The sequence below is a fragment of the Tenrec ecaudatus genome, chromosome 4, assembly GCF_050624435.1.
Source record: "Tenrec ecaudatus isolate mTenEca1 chromosome 4, mTenEca1.hap1, whole genome shotgun sequence".
Taxonomy (NCBI): domain Eukaryota; kingdom Metazoa; phylum Chordata; class Mammalia; order Afrosoricida; family Tenrecidae; genus Tenrec; species Tenrec ecaudatus.
Window position 1 is genome coordinate 149,443,358 of NC_134533.1, and position 16,062 is coordinate 149,459,419.

At 42.1% G+C, this 16,062-nt stretch overlaps 1 pseudogene; it reads right to left on the minus strand.

Moving 5' to 3' along the window:
* LOC142446079 (succinate--CoA ligase [ADP-forming] subunit beta, mitochondrial pseudogene) overlaps positions 1-11,366 on the minus strand; it is a 36,003-nt pseudogene extending 24,637 nt beyond the window's left edge.
* Between the last annotated feature and the right edge of the window lie 4,696 nt (positions 11,367-16,062).

The following is a 16,062-nucleotide window of genomic DNA, read 5'->3' on the forward strand; positions in this document are numbered from 1 at the left end:
AAGCTACATGGGGCTATGCTGATGGAGCCAGAGCCCTGGAGCTGGAGGAGCCACATGGAGACCCCTGACAGCACTGAAATGCTTACACCATCACAGGATCCACAAAACTTTCCACCCACTGGCCTGTGATCCTCCTGCACGCAGCATCATTGCATGTGTTGTCTGAGTCTGAAGAGGAATTTATAGACGGGTATCGGACTTATGGGCTAATATCAGACTTATGGACTTGATCTGGACAATTGCTCTTCTATAAAATTCTCTTGTACGCATGAGTTTGTTTATCTAGTCTACCCAGACTAACACACACCATAACCTTTGTGATAATAGAAGTTTGTTATTTTTCTACCACCTTCCATCAGGTTGAAGGCAGAATTCTTGAGTTTTAGTCTGTTCGACTTCCTTGGGAGTGGAATACAGACGATGAAGGTGGTTCTGGGGAACTAAGGCATTTATGGAGACTAGAGGGTTTGTGCTGAGTGCTGCCTGCCTGGCTGCCCTGTCAGCTGCTCGGTTGCTCACAGCAACTTCCGAGACTCCCTTCCGGTGCCTCCAGCAGTGCACTACTGCCACTTCAGCAGGTTTGGGGAAATAGAATATTCCAAGTATTCTGATTTGGTCCCTATAATTAACGGGGCTTCCCTGAGTGGTTAGATAGCCTCTCTCTTGCCATATTGATGAGTGCACATGAAGAAATAAAAAGCCGTATTTAGAATCTGTGCACAGGATTAATCTCTTTACCTCTGTTAGCTTGAGGCCCCATGACAAAGCTGTAAGTTCAGCAAGCTGGGCTTGGTTGAAGTTCCCAGGACAGGGGACTGACTTTGATGACTTGGTCAAGGGAAACGATGGTGTAACTGGCCCTGCGCCCTCCATCGGTTGCAAAGCTGCTACTGTCAGAGATCCAGACATAGTCTGCTACAGCAGGCAGTTGGTCTTTAAGGTCTGGCCGAGGCAGGTCTTTAATAGACAGTAGCTCAAAGCAGGAAAAGAGGGGCTCAGAGTTATCCCTAGGGTAAGGGAGTAACGTAGCTAGATTGAGATTACTGGAGGTTTGTATTGTGCTGTCAGGGGTCTCTAAAGGAAGGATTTGGTATTTTAATAGGCAACTATCAAAAAGCCAGTTATAGCCTTTGGCTTGTAGAACTGCAGAGATCCTATGGTTAGTCAGGACCGCTAATGTTCTTCCTATTGTAAACTTACCTGCTTCTTGGACCAGGAGTATCATGGCAGCTATTGAGCAAAGTCAAGGTTGCCAGCCAGCTGAGGTGGGATCTAGTCTCTTTGATAAATGTGCCACTGGTTGAGGCTGGGGTCCTTATTTTTAGATTATCACCCAGAGCTACCTCCTTTCTCTCATAGGCATATAGAAAAAACTTTTTCGTAGGACTTGGGAAGGCCAGTTCTGGGGACTGAAGCAGAAGAACCTTAAGTTGGTCTACAGCATTCTTTTGCTCTGTGCCCCAAAGGAGAGGCTCTAAGTCACTTTTCCCTTTCAGGCTTTCCTATGGAGGTTTTGCCAGGAGTCCATAGTTGGGAACCCAAATTCTACAAAACCCAGTAAGCCCCAGTAATACTCATAGCTGTCTCTGCATCTCTGGCTTGGGTAGCTCCACAATTGCTCTGATTCCTTCTAAAGAGAGCCCTTTCTTTCCTTTTGATAAGACTGGTCCTTAGTACGATACCTCCTGTTGTACTTCCTGGGCCTTGGCCCTAGAGACGCTATAGCTTCTCTCTGCCAAGAAGTTTAGGACTTGCACACTATGAGAAATGGACTGCTCTGGAGTGGCAAAGCAGATGAGATCATTCACATAGTGCAGGACTGTGTCTGCTGCTCGAATAACACCAGCTAGGACTTGGCTTAGGACTTGACCAAAGAAATAGGGACTATCTCCGTACCTGTGAGCTAAAACAGTCCTACAAAATTGGTGTGACTGCCCATTCTAATTTCCACTCCAGCGGGATGCAGAAAAAGGCATCTTTCAAGTCCAGGATGCTGTACCACTGTGTGGAGCTAGGAATTTCACCTAAGGGTGATGTGGATAACGGCTAGGTACTACTGGGTACAGTGGGATCATGGATTCATTTATTACTCTGAGGTCTTGAACCAACCATTAAGACTCATTTTCCTTTATGACTGGTAATATTGGGGTGCTACACAGGAATTAGCAGGGACTAAAAGTCCTTTGCTGGAGGAATTTGCTAGTAAGGGGCTATAATCCTCTGATGCTTTCAGGCTTTAAATGTTATTGCTGCTGGTGGGGAAACTCGGTGGGATCTTTTAGCAAAATCTTTACAGAAGTTGCATAATTGCTTCTTCCAGGAACCTCTATGTTCCAGACGTCAGGGTTTATGACAATTTCCCACAGTTCCTTGGAGGGCTTAGCTGCTCCTCTGAAATGAGTGACGTCCGGAAAGCTCTAGAGGGGCTAGGAGCAGGCCCTGTGACTACATATGTATGACTATGTATGTATGGAGCTTAGACAATGTATCTCGGCTGAGAAGAGCAGCTGGACCCTCAGTGACTATTAGAAAACTAGGGGAGAAGTAAAATGTATTTCAGAGGTACCTTAAGAGTTCCATAAAAAAATTTGTAAAATGTTTGACTAAAAGTTTCCCTGGCATTCCTATGATGGTGCATGTGCGTTCGACTGGAAGTCCAGGGAAGGAGGTAAAAACAGAGTAAGTGGCCCTACTAGCTAGGAGGAAATTTACAGACCTACCTGTCATATTTATGCTCTCCCAAGGCTCCAGACCAGTAACAGCGATCTCCTGCTGCTGAGCTCTCTGGGCAGGGCCACTCCAGTCTTCAGTTAACAGCTGCAGACTTACCCAGGGCCACTTCCCTCTCGGGTTTTTCCACAGGACAGAACGCTGCCTAGTTGCCAATTTGTTTGCAGCGATGGGATGGTCCGCATGGAGGCCAATTTCTATTAGGGCTCTCCTTTTCTCAGGGGTCCACATGCCAAGAGAGGGATCACTTTAGACCCTGTGCAGGGGTCTCTGGAAACTGGGAGGCAGTAGATAGGCATTGGTTAGCAATGGCGCCCGGTACCTGTGGATGCTTAACTTCTTATGTCCTACTGAGCCTGAGCCTCTTGCTCTCTGTCTCAAGTGTCAAAGGTTGCATTGGCACCAGTGACCATGTCTTCTAGGGTAGTTCTTCCAGGCTCTTGCACTAACTTCTGGAGCTTCTTTCAGATGTCAGAAGTAACTGTGTGAGAACTTTGTCTTTGAGTATGACCTTCCCTCCATCTGAGTGTAAATCTACTGTGGTGTGCTTATTTAGGGCTTCTCTCAGCTCTTCCAAGAAGCTTACAGGACGTTCATTAGGCTCCTGGTTAATGGCTGTTACGGTAGTGTAGTTGATGGCCATTTGCTGCCCTGACTTTAGTCCATTTTTTATATACACTAGAAAATGTTCCCATGCCCACCTTTCAGTGGCATCATTCTAATCCTAGGCAGGGTCATTTGGAGGCACAGCTGTCTCTCCTACTGGATACTTATCCCTCACATGTAAACTATCTGCAAATTCCTTAACGTCCTTTAGTACTCTCTCTTTCTCAAAGTCTTTCGTAGTCTGTCCTAGAATTATCAATACATCATTCCAAGCCAAGTCATAGGACCAGGATGCGGGGCTGAAAATGACCTATGTACAGTTCTGGGCTGTCTGAGCAACTGTCTAGGTTGCTCTTAATCTCCTTGAGTTCAATGAGGGTGAAAACCTTATGAGTCATTTGATTCTCTGGCTGCCTCTACTTAAGGAAGCCCTTTGTCAGGCCCTCTTCCTGCTCAGGTTCTATGAGGTCAGTGACAGAGGGCAGTTTAGTTGGGTTAGGGGCGGAGAGCCTCTCAGTCCCAGGCACCAGGCCCTTTATAAGGTTCTTGGTACATGTGGAACAAAGGTCTTTACTTTTTTTCCAGAGGAAAAATGCCTGGACAAAGGACTTCTGCCTACTTTTCCTCCCCGTGCAGAGACGCTCTAGCCGAATCAGAGTAGGAAGGTAGAGTGTACCATTCCATGCCCAGGATTTCTTATCACCTAGAATGCACTGGGGTAAGATAGAATTGCAGAAGGATAGTAGTTTCTGCTCCTGTAGCATCTGTGGGTCAATTCCTGGCCAATTAGACACGACACAGTACAAAGGTGCTCCCCTGGGAACAGACTCCTATTTGCCCGTCTAGAAAACAAACAGCAAAAGTGGTTAAAGAGGTGGCTTCCCGGAGTCCTCTGGAACCGGAATGCCTCAGACAGATGTGCCTATCCTTGGCGGTGTGGTGCCCCAGCCTTAACGGCTGGCCAGGCCTGGCACATTTTCTAGACAGCAAGCCAGGCATTAGAGGACCACCACTTGGAGGCCTCACGACCTGCCTAAGGCTCAATATGAATGCCGCCAATTGGAATTGGAATATTTGGCTGGGTATTCATTAACCCAACAGAATTGTACCAGGGATGTAATAGCATGGAGGCAGGAGGCACGGCTGCACTTCAAAAGCCTCTTGAGTAGTTTTGGAAATGACCAGATTAGCAATTTGTTTAGTGACCTTACTTCCAAAATACCTTTTTCAAAAGTTCGGCAAACGTTAAAAAACCAACAGAGAAAAAGACCAAACCAAAGCTGAACTCAAGAAAACTTGGCATTTCCTTGCACCCCGCTTATCTGTAAACCGGAAGAAGTATGCTTGGAGGAAGTAGAAAGGGAGTGGGGGCCAGGCTCATGGTGGGGCTGGGGGTTGGAGAGACCGTGGGAACTGGAAGAGACTCATGCGGAAGCAGAAGTGACCCATGGGGAACCAGAAGGACCTGGCTAGCCAATAAGTCCCTCCCCTAGGAACACTGACTAGACCAGTGAGTGGAGCGAGAGACGCTCTCTGGACAATGAGTCGCGGAGGGTCCTGTTCTCACCTATCGGCAGCATGGCAGAGTGAGGGGAGAGAAGTAGGTGGCCTGCAGAGACCAACACACCAAACCGTAAGGACGAACCGCAGTTGGGGGTTACAAGAAGGCAGTGACAGGGAGCGGAATGGGCCCGACAGGAAAGGCGAGGTGGAAGGGTACTCTCGGGAACCGGGTGCAGGGTCAAAATACGGTGTCACTGTAAAATTGATGAATACAGATTGCAAATTAATTTACATAAATGATCATTTGTAAAATCAAATGACCGTTCTTTTCAGGAGCAAAACACTTTTGCTTTTTGTACATCTGCTTGCGTAGGGCTCCTCAAACTTTTTAAACACTGTCCCTCAGACGTGTTGGAGGGCCGGGCCGGACTATAGTTAAAAAAATTATGAACAAATTTCTATGCACACTGCACATCTCTTATTTTGAAGTAAAAAAACCAAAGGGGGAAAGACACTCGGCGGGTCGGATAAATGGTCTTCGGCGGGCCCCGTGTGGCCCACGGGCAGAGTTTGAGGACGTCTGCATGTGTTACAGTCTGCCCAGGTATCATAAGCCATCTATTAATTGAAGCCAAATTGTAGGTGAATTATATAAGAACACAAACCCCCCAGATTAGCAAATCAAACCCCAAGATTTTGAGTGTTACAAATATTTATGTTTCAAAATATAAAGCAACTTATAAATTCCTAATATTTATCTGTAACATTCATTAAAGAATAAATAACATTTAAATGTTTGAGTCCTTCGTTCTGATAATCTGTGGTAGAATCCATCTGAGTCCATTTGTGAGAAGCCAAAGTACCTCACCGACAGAAGATGTCATTGAAAAAATGGCATGGTCACCTCAGTGGCCTTCTGCAGACCCACTCCTTCTCCCGTGTCCAAGAATGGAATCCTAATGAATCTTTCTTCACTTGAGTTGTGCGTATGTGTTAGGTTGGCGTGGTAGTGTGAAGGTCTTGGTTGAAACATGATTCACCCAGCTGTGTTAGACATACATATTTTTCTTCCTGAAGGAATTTAGAGTGGTGGGAAGGCAAGGAAGAGAAGCTGGATCAATAGGCTAAAGCAGGGGTGTCAAACTGGCGACCCACGGGCTGCATGTGGCCCCTAAGGCAGTTTTTTGTCGCCCACGATGCTCTGAAATAAAATGAAAATAGAAAATTGTTATGAAGAAAATAGCACTTAGGGGAGATCGAGGCAATACTGTAAACACAATTCCCTCATTATATTTTATTTCAGAACATCGTGGGCCACAAAAAATTACCTGGGGGGGGGGAGGGCCTGCATGCCGCCCGCGGGCCGCCAGTTTGACACTCCTGGGCTAACGGTTGTTAGCTCCCGTGAAGGGGAAGGCCTTACTTCTCAAGAAGGAGAAGAGTGATTAAAGGGGGTAGCCAGGGAAAGTTATCAGGGGGGTTGAAAAGCATTTTACATTATTGAACACAAAATTAACTTCTGACATGTAAACCCTTATCTATTTCACAATAAAAATTTATTTTAGAAAACTAAGATGCTGAATGAAACCAGCGGCATCGGCATTTAGAAGTCAAATTCCTTGGGCCTCTTCACGACACTACTCAACAAACAAAACACACACTCACACACATACACGTGCACACACTCACACATGCACACACATGCACACACTCACACTCTCACACACACACACACGCTCACATGTGCACATACACAAATACACTTGGTTTTCAACTGTGCTTTTTCCTTTATTAGAATAGGTTTATTTTTTTCCTCTTAATTCTGTTCATCACAATCTTCTTGAATAACTGTTTTACCTAATAAGAAATATCTACAATCCTGCTGGTAAATAACAACACAAATATTCTCTTTTTCCACAGAATGCTGCTCTTTGGGAGAGTATATTTAGAGACTTCATGGTCTACTTTCTGAATGAACCTTTGGTACTTAGTCTCAGGACAAAAACATTAACTAGAATACTTTTCCCCTGACAAGAAATATCTAGTGTCCCTCTAATAAAACAGGAATACTTCTCTTTCCAATAAATTGCTGTGTGTTTGGAACTAGCCTTTGGTAAAAGGTCTTAGCAGAGAAACATTTAACTATAATCCTTAATGAAGACACCCTTTTCCCCAGTTTCCAGAAACCTTTTCATGAGATGGTTTATGGTGTGCAAAATGTGTCTACATCAACCTAGACAGACATCCAAATACACACTTGTTTACTGAGGCTGAAATTTGGAATATTCTGGTCTCCCATTTGGGAGAAGGCATTGATTATTCATAGACTGGTTACAAAATATGTACTTATTTTCTAGGAACTGTGTAAGGAAAAAGATATGCTTCTGCTGTTAAATAACGCTCAATCTGTGACAAAGATAGTTGATTTATTCTTGAAAATAAATGTGCATTCTAAAAATATGAGTCTTGTTTAGGTGCCAAAGGTGGCGACAGACTGGCTTACATGTTACTTAAGTGTTTCTGCTTGCACTATGCTTAAATGTAGTCTGACAAGTAGCTCTGGGTCCACTGGTCTTAGGCATACTCTTGTTAATCTTTTGGGGAATACTCCTGTTAGTATGTATTTGATTTTTTAAAAATGTTCCTATTTATCTCGTTTTTATTTTCCTATTTGTTTTTATTTTCCTATTTATCTCGTTATTCAAACTACATTTTTAATATAAATGGATATATACAATATTTAAAAATATTCAGTTGAGGATCATTGTTGTCTTCTTACTGTTTACAACCCATAGTTTACACGAATACTAGATATTCGTAAGTACGCATTTACGGTTTTCCAGGGGAATATTTATCATCATTTTCATACCACGTATGATTTTTAGTTTACGTGAATGAGGTCCATTAAAGTAGTCTAGACGGATCAAAAGCATACTATTTGAATATTCAGAGATTTCTTTTCTTCTTCACAATACCCATGTAATTTCTCTTCGTGCCCCAGAGTCCCTCAATTTTCTGCTTTAAAATGCAGAAAGAATAGAACCAAATTAACTAGTGCCTTAATGAGCTAAAGCCCGTGCTTCTTCGGGGGACCCAAACAGAAATTTTAATATTACTTTTCTTATGATACCTCAGCTCCCCTTCCCTCCTGCTGTACTACTCTACTGTCATTTGAAATCCATGGACAGTTTTACGAATACAAAAACTATAAAACAGTTCAACATAGCAGATGGTCTCATCACAAACATAAAAATATGATTTTTTAATGAAACATTATAAGAAATAATCAAAATACTCACATAATACCCATAGAAAATATCTATATTTTAGATAACAGATTTGCTAAAGAAAAAAATGAAGGAAAAAACTTAGCCTAAGCCAAATTTCTTTTGATTTGTATACAATCATATAAAGTAAAAAAGTGGTATTTTAAAGGATGTTTGATGTAAATCAGAGTCATTAGCAGCAAGTAAAGCAGTAGTCAGTCCGGTTACAACAGGAAGAGCAAAGGACTTTTCAAAGTTCTCACATTATCATCCTGACCTGCCTCCCCTGTAATCTCAAACCCTAAATTAGAGCTGAAAGTCTGTGGGAAAGTGTTAACTTAAGGAGGCAACAAATCAGTTTAAAATACATAATTGGAGTAGTAGATCTCTTTAAAAGGTGATAGAAAAGGACATTTTGGGATACTGCTCGGGTAGTAGTCATGTTTGAAACAAGTAAATGTCTAGGGGCTACTGCTGCTGTTTTCCTATCACCAGAATTCCCCGGGGGGGCGGGGGGCGGCTAGGGGGGACCAAAGAGCAAAGGATTCAGGTGATTTCTCATCTTAGGGCATGATAGCATGAGATTCAAAGTTTCACTTAAAAAAATGCCAGCAATATGTGAAAGAAACAGAAAAATTTACAACTAAAGATATCTGAGATTCAGGTGTTTCATAACTAGGCAGGGTGTCTCAATACAATGAACACCCATTTTTCACTCTTTTAAAACTCAATGTAAAGAAGACCAAAAGCCTCACAAGTGGACCAGGAGGTCTATGGTAAATGGAGAAAAGATGGAAGTTGTGAAGGATTTCATCTTGCTTGGATCCACAATCAATGCTATGGAAGCAGCAAATTTATCAAGGGGTCATGAGGGAGGGAGAGGGAGGGTGAAAAGAGGAGCTGATACCAAGGGCTCAAACAGAATGTAAACATTTAGAAAATAATCATGGCAACATATGTACAAATATGCTAGATAACATTGTTGTATGGAATGTTATAAGAGCTGTAAGAGTCCCCAATAAAATGATCTCTAAATAAACAAATAAAGAGACCAATGGACACATTGCATTGGGTAAATGTGCTGCACAAGACCTCTTTAAAGTGTTGAAAAGGAAGGATGTTACTTTGAGGACTAAGGTGCACTTACTCCAAGCCAAGGCATTTCAATCCTCTCACATGCACGTGAGAGCTAGACATTGAATATTGAAAATACCAGGGATTGCTAAAAGGACAAACAACTCTGCCTTGAAAGAAGTATGGGCAGAGTACTTCTCAAAGGCAAAGATGATGGCACTTCTTACCTACTTGGGACATGTCCGGAGAGACTCAACCAAAGGAACTGCGCAGCAAAAGAGAGGGATGCCTTTAACGGGATCAGCGGACACAGAGGCTGTCAAACAGGCACAGGAAAGCCTTGAAGGATTGGGCAGGACCTGGCAGTGTGGTATTTGTTTCACGTAGGGTCGCTATGGGTTGGAACTGATGCTACAGCCCCTCATAAGAACAACATGCAATTACTATTCATCAGAATTATCCCAAGGGCAGTGGGTTTGGTTTGATTTTAATCAGGATGTTGTTGCCCTTTTTGTTTTTGGTGTTTTGTTTGATGTTTTCTCCCAAGGTTTCAAGTACTGACTGTACTATACATTTGGGAGACTTTAAAAATATTTCAGTATTTTCAGAGGCCTACCTGCAAGTATTGCAAATGAAAGCTGATATGTTTGAGTCAGATTAATTTCATCTCGTTAACTCAATTGAAGCCAACATGAATGATTGGAAGAAAGAGAGACAGAGACAGGGAACAGTCACACATATACTTTATAAAATATTTTGAGTTAGGTGAAAGTTTACAGAGCAGATCATTAGTCTTACATTTTATGATTCATATATATTTTTTGTTTCAATTCAGCTATTACATCTCCTCACCACTTAACCCGTTCCGTCTTGTGTTTCCTATTTCCATTCTTCGTTCTTTCTTAACTTTGTGAATTTTGGCATTGGGCAAATGCTGTCCTTTGGATCTCAAATGGTTGGTTATTCTAACACAGGGTCTAGTTCAGCTCAAGATCTGAATGACCATATTTAAAGGGGGTCTTTAAGGCCTTATTCTTGGGGGATCCATCAGTCTCTATCCAACCAGTGAGTTTAGTCGCTCTTATTATTTTGAGATCATTTGCATATTTCATCCAACTTCACCAAGATCTTCTAGGATGAGTACATTCCTTCGAGTTATTTGATTATATTTAAGAACTTTTCATAACGTTATTCCTTGCATACTCCTCCACATTTGTGGATATATTTATAGCGAAGGTAATTAGACACATACAAAGATCTTCTGTCAAATCTCTATGTATTTGTGGATATACTGCTCTTCTGCCCACACTTGTTCAGCCTGTATCCACACACTTACTAGTAGATTACTACTATCGCAGGATTGTATAGTTAATAATATTCGTGTCTGTTGCTTTAACTCTTACAAACCTCCCAGAGTCTTCCTCGGCTACTCTCATTTTTCTCTAGACTGATTCTTATTGTATATGCCCTTCCCCTTCACTTGTAAACACTCGCCTACAATCTAACCAGTGATTTCTTCATTTTTCTCCACAAGTACCACTCCCGACCCTGGTAACTATCAAAGAATGACCTTGGCTAATTTCACCCACAGTAGCTCCAGATAATGGGCTCAGGCAAAGGAACAATTGTGAGGGTGCTAAGGACAGCGCAGTGCTGCCTTCTGTTCTGCACAGGGTCACTATGGGTTGGAAATGACTTGGTGGCGTGTAACAACAATTTCACTCATCATTATATCCTCCGGGTTCATCCATACTATAAAGTGCTTCACAGATTCATCCTCATCCTGTAATATTGCATGCTACCTCGTTGTATGGACCAAAGCTTATTTATAAATGCTTTCACTCTGGTGCATTTGGACTGTTTCCATGTTCATGCTATTGTGATTAGTGTTGCATTGAACACGGGTGTGTGTATATTTATGGATGGATGTACATGTATCTCTTTGGAGTATATAACAAATAGGGTGGGTTTCTGGGTCCTATGGTTCTTATTCCCGACTTTGGGAGGAAGTGTCATAAGGTCTCCACAGTGGTTGCGTCACTTTACAGTCTCACCAGTGTTTGAGGGGTCCAGTCTCACAGCACCCTCGCCAGCATCTGTGGCTCGGGACCTTACTGTTAACGTAGGATGAGGTGATGGCTCATTGCCTTGATTTGCATCTCTTGAATACGTAATGATCATGCGCATTCCGGCATATGTTTGTTGGCCACCTGAATGTCTTCTTTGAGTCTGCTCATGTCTTCTGCCCATCTTTTGATGGGATATTTTGTCTTTTCCTTGTTGAAGTAAAGTTTTCTATCGATTTTAGAGATTAGTCCCTTGACCAACATGTCATTGTTAAAACTTTCCCCCCTAGTCTTTGGTTTCTCTTTTTGGTGAAACCATACAATGCATATGAGTTTCTAATTTTCAGTGGGTCCAAATCATCTGTTTCTTTCTTTTTCTGTTTGCCACATACTTACTTCCATCGGTGCATAGGTGGCTATATAAGAATTATTCGAACTGTGTTCTAAATATTTATTCTTACAGAATATTTACGGAAAACTTGATCCATTTTTTTGAGTTCTAAGTTTTAAAAATTCCAGCTCCACGTAGATCCATAGCATGTTTTCCTATGTAAATCCAGTGTATAGCAGCAGCGTTCTCCCAAGAGGGACGGGTGGTTTCTGCCAAGCTGAGGGACAAGCACAGAGCAGGGCTTGTCAGTGAACACTGTAACTATTGTACAGCATCGCGAACACTGCTGCCCCCTCTTTCACTAACACCCCTTCACAACCCACAAGGAAAAGAGAGAGAATTCATGAGCTTTATCTGTGGCCAAGCAAACGTCTATTGGCTGCTTTGTTACCCAAGCTAGTGATTAATTTGCCAGTGATTAATGTATCAGGGTGTAAGTTGAGGTAAACTAGGAACATGCTTTTATAAGGTGTAGGAAAAAGAAGCAAATCTTTGAAAGCTCAGGCTTGATTCTTTAACGCCTGCGGGGAACTCCTCAGACGGTTACTTCCAGGAAGGAAACCCGAAAGCCAAGTTTTGGGTTTTAAAGGGTGGAACAGTGTATTAGAAATCCTGGGGATGAAGAAAATGCCATGTTGTGAAAACGTGACGGCTTAAAGAGTCTTCTTTAAAAGACAGTTTGGAAGGAAATTCAAAAGTGAGACTCTGGTTTGTTCCTATGAACTCTCTTTACTTGCGACTTACCGAAACCGGTGTTTTAAACAATTCAACGGGGATTTCTTTCTTTTTCGCAAAGCCCTGAGCATATATGTGTTTGCCATCTAACCACACTGCACAAAAAGAGGAATAATACGCCAGCACTACTGGCTTTGAAATCTAGTCATTTTGTGAATGAGTCATATTTCCTAAGGAGCTTTGTTTGCACACTGGATTAAGCCTTAGGCTGCTAACCACCAGCAGCAGTTCAAAGCCACCAGCAACTCCACCGGGAAGAGATGAGGCTGTGAACGCCTGTGAAGACTGACAATCTTGGAAACCCTACGGAGCACTTCTATTCTGTCCTGTAGATTTGCAACGAGTCAAAATACAGTAGATTTCGGTGGGTGTGATTTGGTGTGGTTCTTGTTTAGTATCTCTTAAATGAAATACCGGCTTACTGGAATTAGACTCTTGACTTGCATACTAAACCATCATTTCTAACCAATAAATCTATGTGGACACTTCGGTGTCATGAGAGATAGCATTATACCATCATATTAATCTGTAAAATAGAGATATCTTGATATGAGCAAATGTACACTATAAAAACATCTTCTCAACCCCCAGCAGTTTTGGAAAATGTTACATAGTACTACAGTAGTAAAGTGGTATCCTTTTAATTGTACATGCTCAGACAAAATTATAATCATATTAGTCACTTAGAAGTGACAAAAAAATCAAAAGGGGGAAGTGTCAGAGTGAGAAAAAATTGTAACCAAATATCATGTATCACAATGTAGCATTTTTGACAAGCAGAGTGATTCAGTTTGGAGATTTAATAGAAAGTGATTTATTTCCCTCAGCCACTCTCTGTTTGTTTTACTGTAAAATATATCATACATATCAAAGAGTGTATAACTGAAATAATTTTAATAAGTTATGTTACTCATATCTCCACTACCATGGTCAAGAATGAGAGAACAGTCAGGTCTTCGAAGTCCCCAGGGTTCTCCTCCCATTTGCACCCCTGTGTCACTCTGCACTCCAGTTTTCATCACTCTGACTTTGACAGGCCCATTCCATTTTGTTTGTTTCCTTGTTTTAAAGATTTTGTCATTTATGACTGTTTTGGGCCATTAGGAATATGATTTCCTTCTCTCTAATTGCTTACCTAATATGAGGCTTAGGACAGACTCATTGCTCTTGTAGCAAGTAGCTGTCCTTCGGCTAAACAGCATTCCATTTTAAGACCACGTTTTAATGTATTTTCCATTCTACTATTGATGCCCATTGTGCTTATTTTCTGTAATTTATTCCCAATATTCCTATACATTTAGTCTTATAGTCCCGAACCATGTATGATACATAAATTCAGCTTTCTGATGGAATACCAAGCTCTTTGGAAGAAATTTAATCATACTACCAATGTACAGAAGTGTACGTTGCTTCACATATGAACCAAGACGTTAAATTGTCTTATATTTTATTTTTTGCTTAAGAATTGGGTGGACATATGAACTGCAGTCATTTGAACGAAGTCTTATTGCTCATGAGATTGATCATCTTTGCTTACTTATTGTTTCACTTTCACTTCCTTTTGTGTTGGTAGAACTTGTTTGGTATATTTGTCATTTTCTTAGTGATTTAGGTGAATTGTTTTTATCTAGACACTACATCTTTTTAGCTACAGTGAATAACAACGAGGTTCTCTCTCTCCCCGCCCCCAACTTTCTAACATTCTTCATGGTGTTTTGATCAACCTGTGTTAAATTTTAATGTGTGTGTATATAAAATACGGGTTTTGCATGTATGTACAAATGTGCTTGACACAATGGATGTAAGGATTGGTATAGACCTGTAAGAACCCCCAATAAAATGATTTTTTAAAAAAAGAATAGAAGGACAAAATGTATCTTCAGAGTCAATAAAGGATTTATTTTTAAAGAAAAAATAAATAGTATTTAAAATATCAAACACAAAATTTAAGATATTTCCAAGAATTTTCTGCTAAAATGTTTTATGGTTTTCCGTAAGATGATTTTTTTTGTATATAGAGTGAGAATGGGATGTGATCTTTTTCTTTCTTAAAATAGTTTTGTTGTGCGAGGCTGGCCCCAGCACCATAAATTAAGTGGATTCCTGCCCCTCCCCCGAAAAGAATTTGTTCCAAAGGACGACATTGACTCTGCAGCTCCGGGAGATGGACATATCTGATCAGAGCACATGGTTGCCGATGAAGGGGCAGGAGGAGAGAGTGGAGCACAGCCTGGCCCACCAGGCCATGAGGATAATGTTCCTGAGTAGAGTAGCCAGTTCACAGAGAGAACAACATGGCTGGCCCCACTATGAGAAATGATGCCAATCAGTGACTAAGGGCGATTCAGGGGACTGCACCGGAGACACAGTGTGGGAATTGCACCTGACCTGATCCCACCACACCGAGGCAAATCACTGGGGGAGTGCAGCGGAACAGCAAGGGAATGGAGTGGCAAGGTCCCCAGGGAATGCTGAATGTGGACTTTGGGGCCAGGGCATGGTGCCCCAACAGACTGGACTGGAAAACGCTCCTAAGGGCCAGCAAACAATCCTGAACTAACTACAAGCTATTCTCTTGTGAACTGTTTTGTTCTGTTCTATGTCAGTGGTTTGTTTTTGTTGTCTGGTTATATACTTTTGCTTTGTTTTCCTCTGTCTTGTTTTCGTGCATGTTAGTGTATCCACAGGTCTGTCTGAATAGGACAGGCTGGATGAACTATCTGGAGGAAAAACAACGGTACCGACAGTTCTGGGGGGACTTGGGGTGGGGGGTGGGGGCGGTAAGGAAGTGATGTTAACAAACACAGGGACAAGGGAAAAACATGGGACCCCAAATGGTAGAGAGGGGGGAGTGGCAGGCCTGGTGGGAAATGATCAAGGGTAAGGTTGCTTAGAGAAGAGGTATACTCTAGCCCAGGTGGCGACGAAGCATAGTAGTAGGGCAGAAGGAAAGTCAAGGGAGATGGAGGAAAGAGCTAGGAGTCAAAGGGCATTTATGGAGGTCTAGACAAAGACAGGTACATGCAAATATATATAGGAGGATGGGGAAATAGATCTATGTGTCTATATTTATAGGTTAAGTATTAAGGTGGCGGAAGGACCTTGGGCCTCTACTCAAACACTCCCTCAATTAATGAATACTTTCTTTTATTAAATTGGAACTCTATGATGCTCACTCTCCCGACACACCGGCTGGAGCCAAAGTGGGTGAACAAGTAAATGTGGTGAAGAAAGCTGATGGTGCCCGGCTATCAAAAGAGATAGTGTCTGGGGTCTTAAAGGCTTAAAGGTGAACAAGCGGCCATCTAGCTCAGAAGCAAAAAAGCCCACATGGAAGAAGCACACCGGCCAGTGTGATCACGAGGTGCCAAGGGACCAGGTATAAGGCATCATGCAAAAAAAAAAGATATAAGTGTGTGTATGTATGTGTGTATATGTATATATGTGTATGTATATATGTACATATATACCATATTAAATGAAGGAGGAAGTGCAGAGTGGAGACCCAAGGCCCAAGTGTCGGCCACTGGAGATCCCCTCATAGAGGGGTTTAGGAGAGGAGATGGGTTAATTAGGGTGTGAGGTAGTACTGATGAAGAACACAGCTTTCCCCCGGATCATGGATGATTCCTCCCCCCAACTACCATGATCCGAAGTCTACCTTGCAGGGCTGGATAGGGCAGAGGCTGTA